Source organism: Pristiophorus japonicus, chromosome 17, assembly GCF_044704955.1.
Source record: "Pristiophorus japonicus isolate sPriJap1 chromosome 17, sPriJap1.hap1, whole genome shotgun sequence".
Classification (NCBI taxonomy): domain Eukaryota; kingdom Metazoa; phylum Chordata; class Chondrichthyes; family Pristiophoridae; genus Pristiophorus; species Pristiophorus japonicus.
Genome location: NC_091993.1, coordinates 17,326,892 through 17,342,644, shown reverse-complemented (window position 1 = coordinate 17,342,644; position 15,753 = coordinate 17,326,892).

The following is a 15,753-nucleotide window of genomic DNA, read 5'->3' as shown; positions in this document are numbered from 1 at the left end:
GCGCCGCCACCAGCCAGTGCCCCCGACAGCTTTTTGTGTCGGTGCGCTCCTTGTTGGTCAGCGGCGTGGCTGCCCTCGACGCCATTAATTATGCCCCCGGGTTTGGCCGGGCCGCTAACAGGCAGCCTTGCACCCCCCCCCCCCCCCCATATTGGGTGCCAGGCCGCTGGCCCAGCCAAAAACCCTTCCTGGTGGCCCAGTGGACCTAACTGAAAAATATGCAGAGCTCGCAGCGGCCCTCCCTTTTAACTGAAGGGGAGAGACGCTGTGATGCGTCAGCGCGACGTGGCACGCCCATTGTCGTGCTGACATCATCAGCGACGCGCTGACATCATTAGCAACGCGCTGATGAGTGAGTGCCCTCCGCTGCAAGGGCAATTCCATCTTCAGCCACGACTGCATCCGCCCCGAGCAAAAAAAAACACCCAAGTGTCGAATATTGACGGCAACTCCACCGCATCCCATGCAGCGGAGAAAAACTACAAAAAAACGGGAGGTGCGCCCCGTTTCGGGCGGAGGTAAATTTCTACCCCACAGAATCTAAACCAGGAAATATAAAGTAGAATATTTAATTCAATGTAAACTCATTTACAGAAAGCAAAATAAAGAGAGGGAAGGAAAGATGTATTTAAAAAAGAGAGCGATAAAAGAGAAAGGAAAAGTAAAAAAAATGTTTTTAAAAATATTTTTCAAATCTCCAGAAATAATTAGATACTGAAGGAATGAGACTCCACACTTGTAAAATTAAATATTCAAGCCGGAGAGGTAGTTTGGCGGAAATCAAAGAACATACGAACATAAGAAATAGGAACAGGAGTAGGCCATACGGCCCCTCGAGCCTGCTCCGCCATTCAATAAGATCCTGGCTGATCCGATCATGGACTCAGGTTCATCATCATCATCGTCATCATAGGTAGTCCCTCGGAACCAAGGAAGACTTGCTTCCATTCTTAAAATTAGTCCTTAGGTGGCTGAACAGTCCAATACGAGAACCACAGTCCCTGTCACAGGTGGGACAGATAGTCGTTGAGGGTAAGGGAGTGTGGGACAGGTTTGCCGCACGCTCTTTCCGCTGCATGTACTTGATTTCTGCATGCTTTCAGCGATGAGACTCGAGGTGCTCAGTGCCCTCCCGGATGTACTTCCTCCACTTAGGGCGGTCTTTGGCCAGGGACTCCCAGGGTCAGTGGGGATGTTGCACTTTATCCGAGAGGCTTTGAGGGTGTCCTTGTAATGTTTCCTCTGCCCGCCTTGGGCTTGTTTGCCGTGAAGGAGTTCCGAGTAGAGCGCTTGCTTTGGGAGTCTCGTGTCTGGCATGTGGACAATGTGGCCTGCCCAGCAGAGCTGACCAAGTGTGGTCACTGCTTCAATGCTGGGAATGTTGACCTGGTCGAGGACGCTAATGTTGGTGTGTCTGTCCTCCCAGGGGATTTGTAGGATCTTGTGGAGACATCGCTGGTGGTATTTCTCCAGCGACTTGAGGTGTCTACTGTACATGGTCCATGTCTCTGAGCCATACAGGAAGGCAGGTATTACTACGGCCCTGAAGACCATGAGCTTGGTAGCAGATTTGAGGGCCTGGTCTTCAAACACTCTTTTCCTCAGGTGGCCGAAGGCTGCACTGGCGCACTGGAGGCGATGTTCAATCTAGTCGTCAATGTCTGCTCTTGTTGATAAGAGGCTCACTGCCCGCTCCCCAAAACCCCTTTTCCCTTATTGGTTAAGAAACTGTCTATCTCTGCCTTAAATCTATCCAATGTCCCGGCTTCCACAGTTCTCTGGGGCAGCGAATTCCACAGATTTACAACCCTCTGAGAGAAGAAATTCCTCTTTATCTCAGTTTTAAATGGGCGGCCCCTTATTCTAAGATTATGGCCCCTGATTCTAATCTCCCCTATTAATGGAAATTAAGACTCATCACGCTGTTAAAAAGTCACTTATACCTGAATGCACCAGCCCTAATCTTTTCTGGCATGTTTAGTGAGTAAGTACCACAACTTCATGCCGAGTCTCTCGGTGAGGTATCGATGTCGCAAAGCTTGTGGAGGAGCAGGGCAACTTGGACAGCAACTTTCAGATTTCCACATTTAACTGCGTGAGTTCAGACACCGGACGTTGCTGTCCGATTTACTCCAGAATAATGGTGACTGCTGATAGCCCCACCATTATTCCTGTCGCAAACTCTGGGCCATTAACTCAGTACCATCAGCCATAAAACTTTACCTGGTCTGTGTGGCTGAGTTCTGCACTTGATGGGGCACTTATCAACCCAGACACCACAGGAACTTTTTAATGCTGATGAGCTTCAGTGCAATTTATATCAATGTGCTTCTAAACAAGCAAAAAAAAAATGCTTAATATTTTCTCATGAGGATGAATCCTCTTTTAGCATAATGTCTATGTTGAGTGAATATCTAATTTATGCTGCCTCAAGTTATATTTTGAAATGATTCTGAAAATAATTAGGAGATTCCTCAGCCGTTGCCATCACATCTAAAAAGTGTCACCACTGAAAAATGGCGAAGCAATTCAAGAGTATTTGCATGCAGACAATACAACTAGCAACTTCCTCAACCAGGGCTGAAGTTCCACTTCATGCAAAACCGGAGCATGCCTGTAATTAATGACCTTTTAATAAAAATGCATTCTCGGAAATTGCACGTTTTGAAGATGTGCATTCTCACAGTTAAATTAATGGCTTGCTAATTACGAGAGAAACACAGGCATTATTCCATTTTTTTTGCAAAAGGTTAATTTCAGACACTCTGACATGATTTCCATCACTGATTATGTGGCTATAAACTGTGTTCTTTAAATATCAAGTTTTGTGTCTATCGCATATCCAACATCATGCCTCAAAAGTATTTAAATAAAACAATGGAAGACGCTATTTCATTCTGTATTTTTTGGCTTGGAGTCAGACACCTGCCAATCTGCAGACTTTACACACCAACACCAATTATCCTCAGAATGTCCCTATTTACAGAAATTAGACTTTGTGGTCTTAAAGAGACAGGCCAGGCTAAATACATCTGCACCATAACAGCAGAACATTACATATGTGTTACGCGGTATAACGTTCCTGGTGTTCTAAATCAGTAAACCTTATGACTTACCATGAGCACTGCCAGAGTAGATCTGCCAGTACGAAAAAAAATAACACCACCACTTATAGAGTCATAGCACAGTACAGCACAGAAGGAGGCCATTCGTCCCATCGAGTCTGCACCGTCTCTTTCGATGAGCAACCCAGTCAGTCCCACTCCCCCGCTCTTACCCCATATCCCTGCAATTTTCCCCCTTCAAGTATTTATCCAATTCCCTTTTGCAGGCTACTATTGAATCTGTATCCACCACCCGATCAGGCAGTGCATTCCAAATCCTAACCACTCGTTGTATAAAGAGGTTTTTCCTCATATTTCTTGGCAGGCCGCCTTTAACAATAATGGGACATTATTTATTTAGTTTTCTTTAGGTTTCATTATCTTTTGTTTTACATTATTTAAAAAGGTTTCCATTTATTTCACTTAATAATGATAGATGTGGTGTTTGGCCCTCGGAGTGCTATCATAGATGTCAATCAAAATTGACTGAGGATGTTGCTGGGACACATCATCATAGGGGGTCCCTCGAACGAGGATGACTTGCTTCCACAAGAGTTCACAGATGTTTCAATGAAGGACCCGATGTTCCAGTCCTGAACTCCAGTTGAGGGGGTGGAAGATGCCTGTGCGTGGATTTTTTTTAACGTGTGGTGACCGTTGCACATCAGCCACCACACGGGCTCGGCAGAATCATACAACAGTACAGCACAGAAGGAGGCCAGTTGGCCCTTCGAGTCTGCACCGGCTCTTTCGAAGAGCCTGTGCTTATCCAGTAGCAAGGGTTGAACTAGGACGACTGGAGACCTGCTCTGCCGCACACACATATCGCAGTGTGGGCTGGCCTGTGCTGCCCCTGGGCCCTCGCCTCTTCTGGGCCCCGTGCTGCCTCTGGGCCCTCGGCTCTTCTGGGCCCCGTACCCTCATTTGCCGCACTTTCGCCCACGATTCGGACACAATAGTGCAGTGTGAGGCCACTGTCGGAGTTTACAACAAGGCCCTAGGAGGGATTTTTCTTTTAAGTGAGTGCATATTCTACCTCGTCCCTTCAGAGAGTACTGTTGTAACAACGTGAATTTTAATTTTTGACCCTGCCTCCCCTTCTGATCGGATTCACAAACAGCTGTGGCAGTGAGTGAGGTGCGTCAGGTGCTAACTTACAGGCAGCTGGTGAAAGTGGGCCAAGCAACAGGTGGGCACGAGCCTGCTCAGGCTTAGTGTGTCCACGGTGAAAGTGGCAGCTGTGAGAGTGTAGCAGGCAAACCCTTTTGCATGAAATTATATTGGGGAGCGGGGCTGTGTGGCGGGCAGGGGGTGGGGGAGAGGGGAATAACCAAATTCAGCGGATCGGTGTTGGCAGTTTATCAGCAATTGTTTCACTAACATCAGGTGTTGAGGAAAACGTTCCCTCACATTCACATCCTTGCTTTGCCCACGTATGAGTTCCCAATCTCTGGGGACAGTTGGCAAGCTTGCTGGCTCCCCATAGAGAAATCCTCGCAACCTTTACCAGAAAGCCGTGATTTTCTTTTTTTAACATCTATCCCAGTTTTTGTTTGGGAGTTTGGCAGCACTGCCTGGGATCATGAGCAGCTGCAAGAGGAGACCTTTCTCCAACATGCTCTTCCTCAGTATAACGCCATGCTATAGTGGTGAAATTATATTCTGCCGACTTCCCTCTGCTGAATTGCACACCAGATGTTTTAAAAAATGTGAGCTGTGTTGGTTAGTTGTTGTTTTTTTTTTAACTTGAGGCCGATTTAAAACAAGTGATAGATGGTCTCCAATGAATTGAATGTAATATTGCAAAATGATGTGTTGAACTTACACTACAGCAGTGTAAATGCGGTGTAATTGACAAATGGGGTACCTGAATATGGACTTTGCATTGTTCCCCTATCTTCCTACTGGGTAAAGTGCCTGGGTGTAGCATATCCCATCCTTTGGCATAGTGAGGTATAGGACTGCACCAGCAGATAGGTATTTGAAATTCTGTGCTGCATTCTTGTATAATGCGATAAGGATCATGCAAAAGAAACAATGTAAATATTGATTCCTAGCTTGTTTGAAGGAGCAGCAAAGTGCTACAATCTAGGAACTCGTCTCAGTCCTTACTCAAGATCTGTAACCTTCGAGAATCACAGGTTCTGTTGCAATACATCCAAATCTTTATAGTTATTTCCAGTTCCGTAACATCGCCCGACTCCGCCGCTGCCTCAGCTCTTCTGCTGCGGAAACCCTCATCCATGCCTTTGTTACCTCTAGACTTGACTATCTCAATGCACTCCTGGCTGGCCTCCCACGTTTTACCCTACGTAAACTTGAGATCATCCAAAACTCTGCTGCCCGTGTCCTAACCCGCACCAAGTCCTATTCACTCATCACCCCCAGCGCTCGCTGACCTAATTTGGCTCTTGGTTAAGTGACAACTTGATTTTAAAATTCTCATCCTTGTTTACAAATCCCTCCACGGCCTCGCCCCCTCCCTATCTCTGTAATCTCCTCCATCCCCACAACCCTCTGCGATCTCTGCACTCCTCTAATTCTGCCCTCTTGAGCATCCCCGATTTTAATCACAACCATTGCTGGCCGTGCCTTCAGCTGCCTTGGCCCCAAGCTCTGGAACTTCCTCCCTAAACCTCTTCACTCTCTACCTCTCATTCCTCCTTTAAGACGCTTCTTAAAATCTCAGTGTCAAATTTTGTTTTATTTACGCAATTGTGAATCGTCTTGGGATGTATTACTATGTTAAAGGCGCCATAAAAATACAAGTTGTTGTTGTTTTTATTTTATTTTGTTGTCTTTTCGTGACTTGCCGCAGCAAAACTGTTAATTCTTGTAACAAAAAACTGACCAATGATTCCAGTGAGTGACCTTTGATTTAATATCCTGGATGGCGGCATGCTGCTCTCTGATCCTTCATTAAATCGTGTACAGCAGTGTGTACAAAACTGAGGAGGGCAGTTTTGGTCTCCGAGCGCTTAACGGGAGGAGGTGGGTGAGGCGAGAGTGGAGGCTGACTGGCGGGGTGGGTGGGGGGCCTGTCTCAGTTTCCAGGTTGAACCTTATTATAATGACTGAGTCGTGCTGCCAACATCAAATGTGCTCCTCAGGCAGCTTGCCTGTTCAGAGGTGAGAAATCAGGCACTACTCCAGGTTCTCTGGAAAAAAACTTGCAAGCGCCTTTCACAACTTTAGGATGTTCCAAAGTACTTTACAATCAACATCGTGGGCTGCCCCGGCCTGTGTGAGAGCACCACCGCAGGTCGGGGCTATAAATAGAGCTGGATCGCTGGGCCCTGGAACATCACGGGCGAAGGTGCAGCGAACGAGGGTACGGGGCCCAGAGGAGCCGAGGGCCCAGGGGCAGCACGGGCCAGCCCACACTGCGATGTGTGCGCGCACTAGGTCCGTGCAGCAGAGCAGGTCTCCAGTCGTCCTGGGTTCAACCCCTGCCACTGGATAAAGACCTAGTTCTGTCGAGCCCGTGTGGTGGCTGATGTGCAACAGTCACCACGCGTTAAAAAAATCCACGCACAGGCATCTTCCACCCCGTCAATTGGAGTCCGGGACTGGAACATCGGGTCCTTCATTGAAACATCTGTGAACTCTTGCAGAAGCAAGCCATCCTCGTTCGAGGGACCGCCTGTGATGATGACAACCAATGATGAACTTTGAAGTGTAGTCACTGTTGTAATGTAGGATATACAGCAGCCAATTTGCGAACAGCAAGCTCTCACAAACAGCAATGTGACAATAACCAGATAATCTGTTTTTATGATGTAGGTTGAGGGATAAATATTGGCCAGGACATCGAGGGGAACTCCCCTGCTCTTCTTTGAAATAGTGCCATGGGATCGTTTATGTTCACCTGAAAGGACAGACAGGGTCTCGGTTTAACATCTCATCTGTACAGCTTTACCTCAGAGCAGCTGAAATTTCCTCTAAATTGTTTTCAAAATGGCTGCCCCAGGACTTGTTGATGGGTGCGAGCAGAGAATGGTGTTATTCTTATGGTGAGATCGGAAAATGGCACCGTGATCTAAATGATATCACTTGATCCCTATTTCAATGAATTCATGAGGTTCCTGCCTGCTTAAGACAGGAACTCTGACCGCCAGCATTAAATTCCCCCAGAAAATACGAGCAGCTGAAAAAGCAGCTGTTTGTGAGCAGGACAAACAGTCTATTTTCCGTCTGTTACCACTCTGTTTTTGAGCGAGAATGGGACAGGAGAGAGTTATAAAATCATCTCGACTCTCTTTACTGTATTATAGCTAAACACACTGTGGTAGAACCATGCTGCCACTATAATCACCCCATTAAAACAATCCTGTGCCTACTTCCAAAACCTGTCAGAGGCTCCATTATACTCAATAATAGACTCAAATCTCAGCGAGATAAGAGGAATTGATTTTATTATAGCATGGGTCAGTGGCACAAAAAAGCGTAGAATTTGAGAGAACCAATTTTTGTTACTGTAACAAGGAAACTGTATATGAATGAATTTAGTTTCAAATGGTTGATTCATACCTTAGTCTTTAAAGAGATCATTTTAAATGCAGTGAAATGTTAATAAATTAGAAATAATGATCGTCTTTTCGCCCAATAGAGATTTTTGTGGCACAGAAAAGAAGCTGTGATGCAGAGGTTGCAAAAACTAAATTAAATGAGTTCATTATTGCTCTAAGGTTTTGGACTTTGGGCCATTTTTTTGTGATTAATAACATTTCAAAATGCTCTTAGCTGTCTTGTCATTGTGTTGATTTCACAGCAGCTGCTTTGATACAAACTGTGTGAGTTTGGGTGAAGTTGTGTGAGATTTCACACCTGTCCTTAGCCAGCTGAAGCTCTTTTTATCCGCACCAGTTATTGTGATGAAAATCTAGTAACTCCAGCGCTGATGTGGTTTAAATACAATCGCCATACAGAGCAATCTGAAAATGTGTGGAAATGCTGCAAATACCTCCGGCTCCCAGCCTTGCAGATGCTCACCGCAAAAATGTCCATGGCCACAGTCATCGTCGCAGCCATTGGCAACGCTGTCCTCGCCCTGCTCTGAGCTTGCAGTTGTGGCTGCAGCAGGTGGCAAATTTCAGTGAGGATGTCTTTACTGAAGCGCAGATGTCTCGCACGCTGTTCCTCACCGAGGTTCAGATAGGTGAATCGCTCTCGGAACACCCTGGCTAGATATCATCATCATAGGCAGTCCCTCGAAGCGAGGATGACACGCTTCCACAGCAAAAAGGGATGAGTTCACAGGTGTTTCAATGAAGGACCTAATATTCCGGATCCCGAACTACATCTTGAAGGGGTGGAAGATCCCTGTGCGTGGATTTTTTTAACGTTTGGTGGCAGTTGCACACCAGCCACCACACGGGCTTGACAGAGCTAGGTCTTGGTCCAGTGGCAAGGGTTACCCAAGGCGGCTGGAGACCTGCTCTGCCGCACGGACTCCTGATATGGCCTCCTGCTGAGAGCCCTTTACCCCTTCCTCCTCCTCCCTCTGCCAGCAGCTTGTCCTTCTCTGCCTTCCCTCTGTTGAATCTCCAGGTCATGGTGTATTCCAAAGTGAACTCTTACTCGTGCGCCCATGGCTGGGAGCAGCTGGATTGTGCAGAAGCCTTGAGTTCAGAACAAAGTCCTTCAGCGCCCCCCCACACCACCCCCTGTGTACATTAGCAACTTTCAAGAACTCTGGAAAGCACCAAATACTTGTACGATCATAGCGAGTGTCAGCGGACACCAGTCGTCAACAAAGTTGATGATCCCTTTAAATAGTGCTGGGGAGGGGAGCCTTCCTGCTGCTGAAAGCGTGTTCAGCGATGTGAGCGTAAGAAAAGGCGTTAGCTGGAGCGTTGAGCTCCAAAATGGCATCAAATCAGCATTGCTCGCTGATTGACATCACGATCTGCCTACTCTGCATCCTTCCGGCAGAAGTTCACTGCACGCACTATGCCCTCACCAAGATGGCACCCTGCGCGACTCGCACCAGAAGTGCGCCCACGCGTACCACGGATGCCATTTTGGAGCCAAACCGGCACTCGTAGCACCGAAACAACGGGCGCTAATGAGCCGAATTTTGCAGCCTGTGTTTTTTAAAGGATACACACAACTAGCTGACCAGGGATTAAAATTAATCTTAAGAATCAACATTAGTTAAAATTCAAACACTGCAGTATCGAAATCTGTTTACTTAAATGACAGTGTTGCAGATAGTATACACAGGGTTCTGCTGGGGGGAGAATCCAGCTGCATGTATCACATTGAAAAACAGCTAACTGGAGGTGAGAACAAATGGCTTTGAGAACATGCTGCACGGAGCACATTCTGAAAGGGTGCGAGAGAAGGTGATAACAGTAAGTACCGTGTGAAAAGCTCATCAATGTTTGGAGCCTGATGGAAGTGGCATCCAGGGTGTACAGCGATAATTGTACGCTTGTGCTTGCAGAGAAAAAAATTCTTATTGCAGCTAAATGAACATACAAGTTAATGGGGAAAATTGTGACTTTTTAAAATGTTCTTTACTGTCCAAATATTTGAGAACAAAATGTAGAAAGAATTTGTTTTTTAAAAATTAATTCGTTCACGGAATGTGGGCATCGCTGACAAGGCTGGTATTTATTGCCCATCCCTAATTGCCCTCGAGCCGCCTTCTTGAACCGCTGCAGTCCGTGTGGTGAAGGTGCTCCCACAGTGCTGACTTTGTCATAGTGGTTTGTTATAACTGAGTGGCTCGCTGGGCCATTTCAGAGAGCAGTTAAGAGTCAACCACATTGCTGTGAGTCTGGAGTCACATATAGGCCAGACCGGGTAAGGGCGGCAGATTTCCTTCCCTAAAGGACATTAGTAAACCAGGTGGGTTTTTAACGATAAGTCGATAGTTTCATGGTCACCATTACTGATACTAGCATTTGTTTTTAAATTCCAGATTTATTTAATTAACTGAATTTAAATTTCACAACTGCGATGGTGGAATTTGAACTCACGTCCCTAGTTTATTAGTCCATGCCTTTGGATTACTAGTCCAGGTACATAACCACTATGCTACCGCACCCCTTTATTTAGCATGTATCACATCTCCCAGAAACACCCCGGATTTCAAACACATTCAGCAGTATTATGTAGGGGAATGCGACAGCCATTTTATGCACTACAAGCTTTGACAAACACATCAATGAGACAGATGACCAATTGATCGATTCATTTTGATGGTGGTTTAGAGAAGAATGTTGGTCAGGACAATTTAAATAGCCCAATGTGATGTTTAACATCCACCTGGGGCCTTCCTTCAGCATCTCATCCAAAGGACGTCATCTCCAACAATGTAGCACTCCCTCAGTGGTGCACTGGAGTGTCAGCCTAGATTATGTGCTCAAGTCCTGAAGTGGGGTTTAAACCCACTACTTTCTGACTCAGAAGCTAAAATGCTGCCAACCAAAGCTGACCATCAAAATGGATATCCTAAATAGGCACAGTACCTCATAAACTACTGCTGCCAGTTCCATTCGCACACACACACAGAAGCATTTCTTCATTTGTCGCTACCTTTTATTTGCACTGATACCACACATCAGCATCATCATCATACACACTGTCAACAGTCTGATAAATATTTTTTGATTGCAAGCCACTTGTCCTTTCTTTTTTGGATAAGTACAAACTGCTTACTTCATAATATAGTACATTAGAAAAATGTTACATAAAAATTAACTCTGGTATTGCATTTTGAACCGAGTAATTTGGAATTGTCTCGTGTTACTAATCTGTTTGATAGTGGTATTATCTCTCAAATTTGTGCATACAAATGACTGATGCTACTTGATAATGATATATGTTCTCTAATGTGGCTTAAAGGCTTGTACTCAGGGCAACACATTTTATTTAATGTAGAATATTTTTTACGTAGAGTACCTGGAATTATTCGAATGGAGCTGGTGACATTTTAAGATAATTGTGAAACAAACATCTTATTCTTCACACGTTGAACTTTGACATCTTTGCCGACATCATACAGAATGTGAACCAACCTTGCCAACCCCCATTTTGCCATTTCCTAATTTCGTTGCTTCATTACGCTGCTGGAGCTTTTTACTGACAGCTTATGGTCGTCATTGAGATGTGAAGTAGAAAGTACATTCGCCAACAATTACCCAGGTCACAGATTTAATGTGATGAATGATGCAAGTCTTTGTGTATTTGGTTATGTGTCTATGTGACACTGTAATTCTGCTGCTGTCGCCCAACCTGCCTTGTGTAAGTAGTGAAATTCCATAATGGACAAAACACACAAGCCCTGATTTTGGGATGTGACCAAAACTGGAGCTGTGCCCACAAGCAGTGACCTCAGGAAGTCTGGCCTCACTGAATTTTACTAATTTTAATAGACCTCCAGGGGGAGAAATTCACCTAGTTTGCGCCTCCCGTTAGCGCCCCCCCCCCCCCACGGGGCACAAACGACTTCTCGCCCGGGGAGAGGGGCCGCTACTGACTTCCGCAAGATTCCGCGCTAACTGGTAGCGCCCCGCTCCTGCTGGTAACGCCCTGGGCTGCAGCGCCGGCGAGGACGACATCATCACTGAGCGCAGCAACCCCTTTTTCGTCCCGGAACACGAATCCGGAGCACCCCGTGAGGCTGCCACCGGCAATGTCCGCGACAGCCTCGTGGACCGCGAACCGGGCTCCAGTCTGCTCACGGGGTGAAAATTAAAGGGGAGGTAACGGTGCTGAAGTTTTAGCAACGGCCAGCTTATCGGTCGTGGCCTTGCCCTCTTGAAATCGCGTAATCCATGCCGTGATGGTGCAGCCTGGCACTCCACTTCCGAACTGGGCTGCTGTCACAGCACCCCGCTCCCCAGTGGTGTAGTGGTGGCCCCTTCTCCCCGATGCAGAGTCCACAGCATGCCCTCCCCTTTAACGGAAGCGCTACGCACCTCTCCGCATAGTGCTGGAAAATTCCCGCTGTTAGCGCCCCTGTGCCGCTCCCGAGAGGAAACGGATCGGGCGAAATGGAGCGTTATCGCCCCCCGTACTGAATATCTCCCACCCACTCTATTAATCTTGGATCAATCCCTGCACTAGAATGGTGAGGTTGAGGTACCACAGATATTGAGCCTGCTGCCTCATCTCCATCGAGTCGGCGGGCTGTGGAGGGTGACGGGCAGCTTGCTGCTGAGGCAGGAGTGAAGATCGGGCCACTGTGATGTCAACTGGAAGTGGGGCCATCTGGCCAGGGAGGGTGGACAGTGGTCGGTCAGGTCAGGGAGGGGTGCAACCGGGTCGAGGTACCGGTGGTTGGAAAGGAGACATCAGCAGCACAGGGCACAGAGCTTTCATCGGATGGCAGAGTTCCCTTGCGCACAGGGCATTATAGCTGCTACCCATGTTGGCACCAGGGCTCTCCATGTCAACCCCATGGCTTACGCAAACAGAAAATGTTTGCACTTAATTACTATGCGGTGGTATTTAACCACAGGAACAGCATTATGCACATCAGTGGCTGTTCTCCAGGAAGCTGCCATGATGCCTTCATGATGTGGCAATCAACGATGCTCGCCGTATTTGAAGGAGAAACAACAGTGAGAGTACGTGCAGCGAAAGCCAGATTTCAAAGCCATTTCATGTACTTAATATATTTATGGAGGAAATCATAATTGTGTTTGACAGGCTGGATGGACCGGAGGGTCTTTTCCCGTCCATCATTATTCGTATGTTCAAAATTCCCAAGTGAAGGCTTCACTTTGTTGTCTCTACTACCAATTTCCTTTTATATATAATATAATCTGTATGTATCATTTTTACTTCATAGTTCAGGTTATGTTCTGGTTCAGCTGCACATTCACCCCACTATCTCTTACTGCACCAAGATAATATTTCCATTTCCTACCCTCGGTGTTCACATTGTCTCTCTACCAATTAACTGCCAACTTCTGCCAATTAATGCAGAGTTATGGATCGTTTTATGAATTTGTGGCTACAAGCAGCTGGATTGAGACCAGCTAAACTGGTTTCACTTAGGATCTTCAAAACCATTAGCGTCAAAGGGAGAGAGACTTTCACCCTGACAGTCTGGGCTGGATTTAAAGCCAAATCACAGTCAAAAAAAATAGAAAAAAAATAAGTTTATTCTGTTTTATATCTGTATGCAATTTTGGAAAATCATTCGGGTTTCTATTTGTGGAATCAGCCTTCCTGGAGAACACAACCACTGAACACTGAAAAGAAAACATGTCTTTGATTTAATACAAATTCAGGGCCTGGGCCTGTGAATAGACAACGAACTCAGTTCTGCTGTAACTTTACCTCAAACCATTAAAAACACTGCCTTGCTGAACTGCCTCAACGAATTTAGGAAGTTAGCATTCTGACAGCAGACCATGAGACCTATGAGAAAGTCGGCTTTTGTGAGTGTTAGCAGTTTTGAGTCTGTGAGAGGTGGACCTGAGCAGGACCCGAGCAGAGGCTGAGCGGTGATAAAGGAGCATGGGGAGCACAGGTCCGAGACCAGCGACGGACCTGAGCGGGAGCGACTCAACAGAGGCAGAATTGGAAAGAGTGACATCAGAGTAAAAAAGTGACTTCGGCACAAGGGAAGGAGCTGATTGGTGAGCAGCTGCTAAGTGTTTATTTTTTTAGTTTTAACTTTATTTCTGCTAAGTAAGTTCACAGTCGATTAAATAGAGGCATGGCAGGGTAGCTCAGTGCCGTGGAATGCACATCCTGTGCCATGTGGTTAGTTCTGGACGCTTAGTGTGGCCTGGACGATCACATGTGCAGGAAGTGTCGCTAGCCACAGCAGCTCGAGCTCTGGGTCTCGTGAGCGGGAGGCGGTGGGGGGGTTGCTCGTGCTATTAGGGAGGGTTTAAACTAGCTTGGCAGGGGGATGGGATCCTGAGAGTAGATTTAGAAGGGAGAGAAGCAAAGCAAGAAATGGAAGCAGAAAATTAGTAAGTGAGTTTGGAAGGCTGAGGAAACAAAGGCTAGAAAATAGACAACAAGGCAGTTTGGCAGTGCTAAATGGTATATACTTTAATGCAAGGAGTCGAGGGAATAAGGCAGATGAGCTAATGGGAACAGATAGACTCTTGGGAATATGGTATTATAGCTATTACTGAGACTTAGCTGAAAGAAGGGCAGGAATGGCAGCTCAACATTCCTGGTTACAGAGTTTTCAGACGAGATAGAGAGGGGTTTAAAAAGGAGTGGGTTGACAATGTTGGTTAAAGAAGCAATTACTGCTGTGAGAAGGGATGATATTTTAGAAGGATCATCAAATGAGGCCATGTGGGTTGAATTAATGAACAAAAAAAAGGCGAACACACTGCTGGGCGAGTACTATAGACCCCCAAAAGGTTCAAGGGATATAGAAGAGCAAATTTGTAGGCACATTTTTGAAGTGCAAAAACAATAGGGCAGTAATAGTCAGGGATTTGAATTACCATAATATAAACTGGGATACTATGTGTAAAAGGTGTAGAAGGCACAGAATTCTTAAATTGCATTCGAGAGAAAGTTTTTAGCCATTACTTAGTGAGCCCAACAAGAGGGGGCAGGCCTGGATTTAGTGTTTTAGAATGAAGCTGGGCAAGTGGGAGGAGTTTCAGTGGGAGAGCATTTTTGTGGTAATTATCATAATTCCGTTAGTTTTAGCATAATTATGGATGAGGACAAAGATAAAACAGGAGTAAAGGTTCTAAATTGGGGGAAGGCCAATTTTACACGGTTGAGAAGTGACTTAGCAAAAGTGGATTAGAAACAGCTACTTGAAGGTAAATCCGTGTCAGAGCAGTGGGAGGCATTCAAGAGGGAGGTACATGGAGTTCAGGGTAAACATGTTCCCACAAAGAAAAAGGTTAGAAATGCCAAATTTCTAGCCCCCTGGATGACAAGGGGCATATGGGGTAAGTTAAGGCAAAAAAGGGAAGTTTATATCAGATATCGAGAGCTCAATACTGCAGAAAACCTGGCAGAGAATAGAAAGTGCAGGGGTGAAATTAAAAAGAAAATTAGGGAAGCAAAGAGAGGGCATGAAAAAAATGCTGGCAAGTAGAATCAAAGAAAACCCAAAGATGTTTTTGTTATATATGTATACTTGTATTTACTCTGTACAGCCACCAGAGGGCTCAGCCCCTGGAGTCCCAAGGGATCCCATAATCCCTTGGGAGCACAGGTATTTAAGGAGGCTTCACAGGTTGGAGAGGCACTCTGGAGACCTGCAATAAAAGACTAAGGTCACACTTTACTTTGAGCTCACAGTGTTCAGTCTGAATCTTACTCCATACACTACAACTGGCGACGAGATACAGATAGCAAACCCAAAGATGCAGAGAACAGTGGGCATCCTGGAGAAATTCTCGGAGGGAGATGATTGGGAAACTTTTGTGGAGCGACTCGACCAATACTTCATGGCCAACGAGTTAGATGGGGAAGAGAGCACTGCCAAATGAAGGGCGATCCTCCTCACCGTCTGTGGGGTACCAATGTATGGCCTCATTAAGAATCTGCTCACTCCAGCGAAACCCACGGAGAAATCATCAGACGATTTGTGCACACTGGTCCGAGAGCATTTGAACCGGAAGGAAAGCATTCTGATGGCGAGGTACCGGTTCTACACCTACAAAAGTTCTAAAGGCCAGGAAGTGGCGAGTTATGT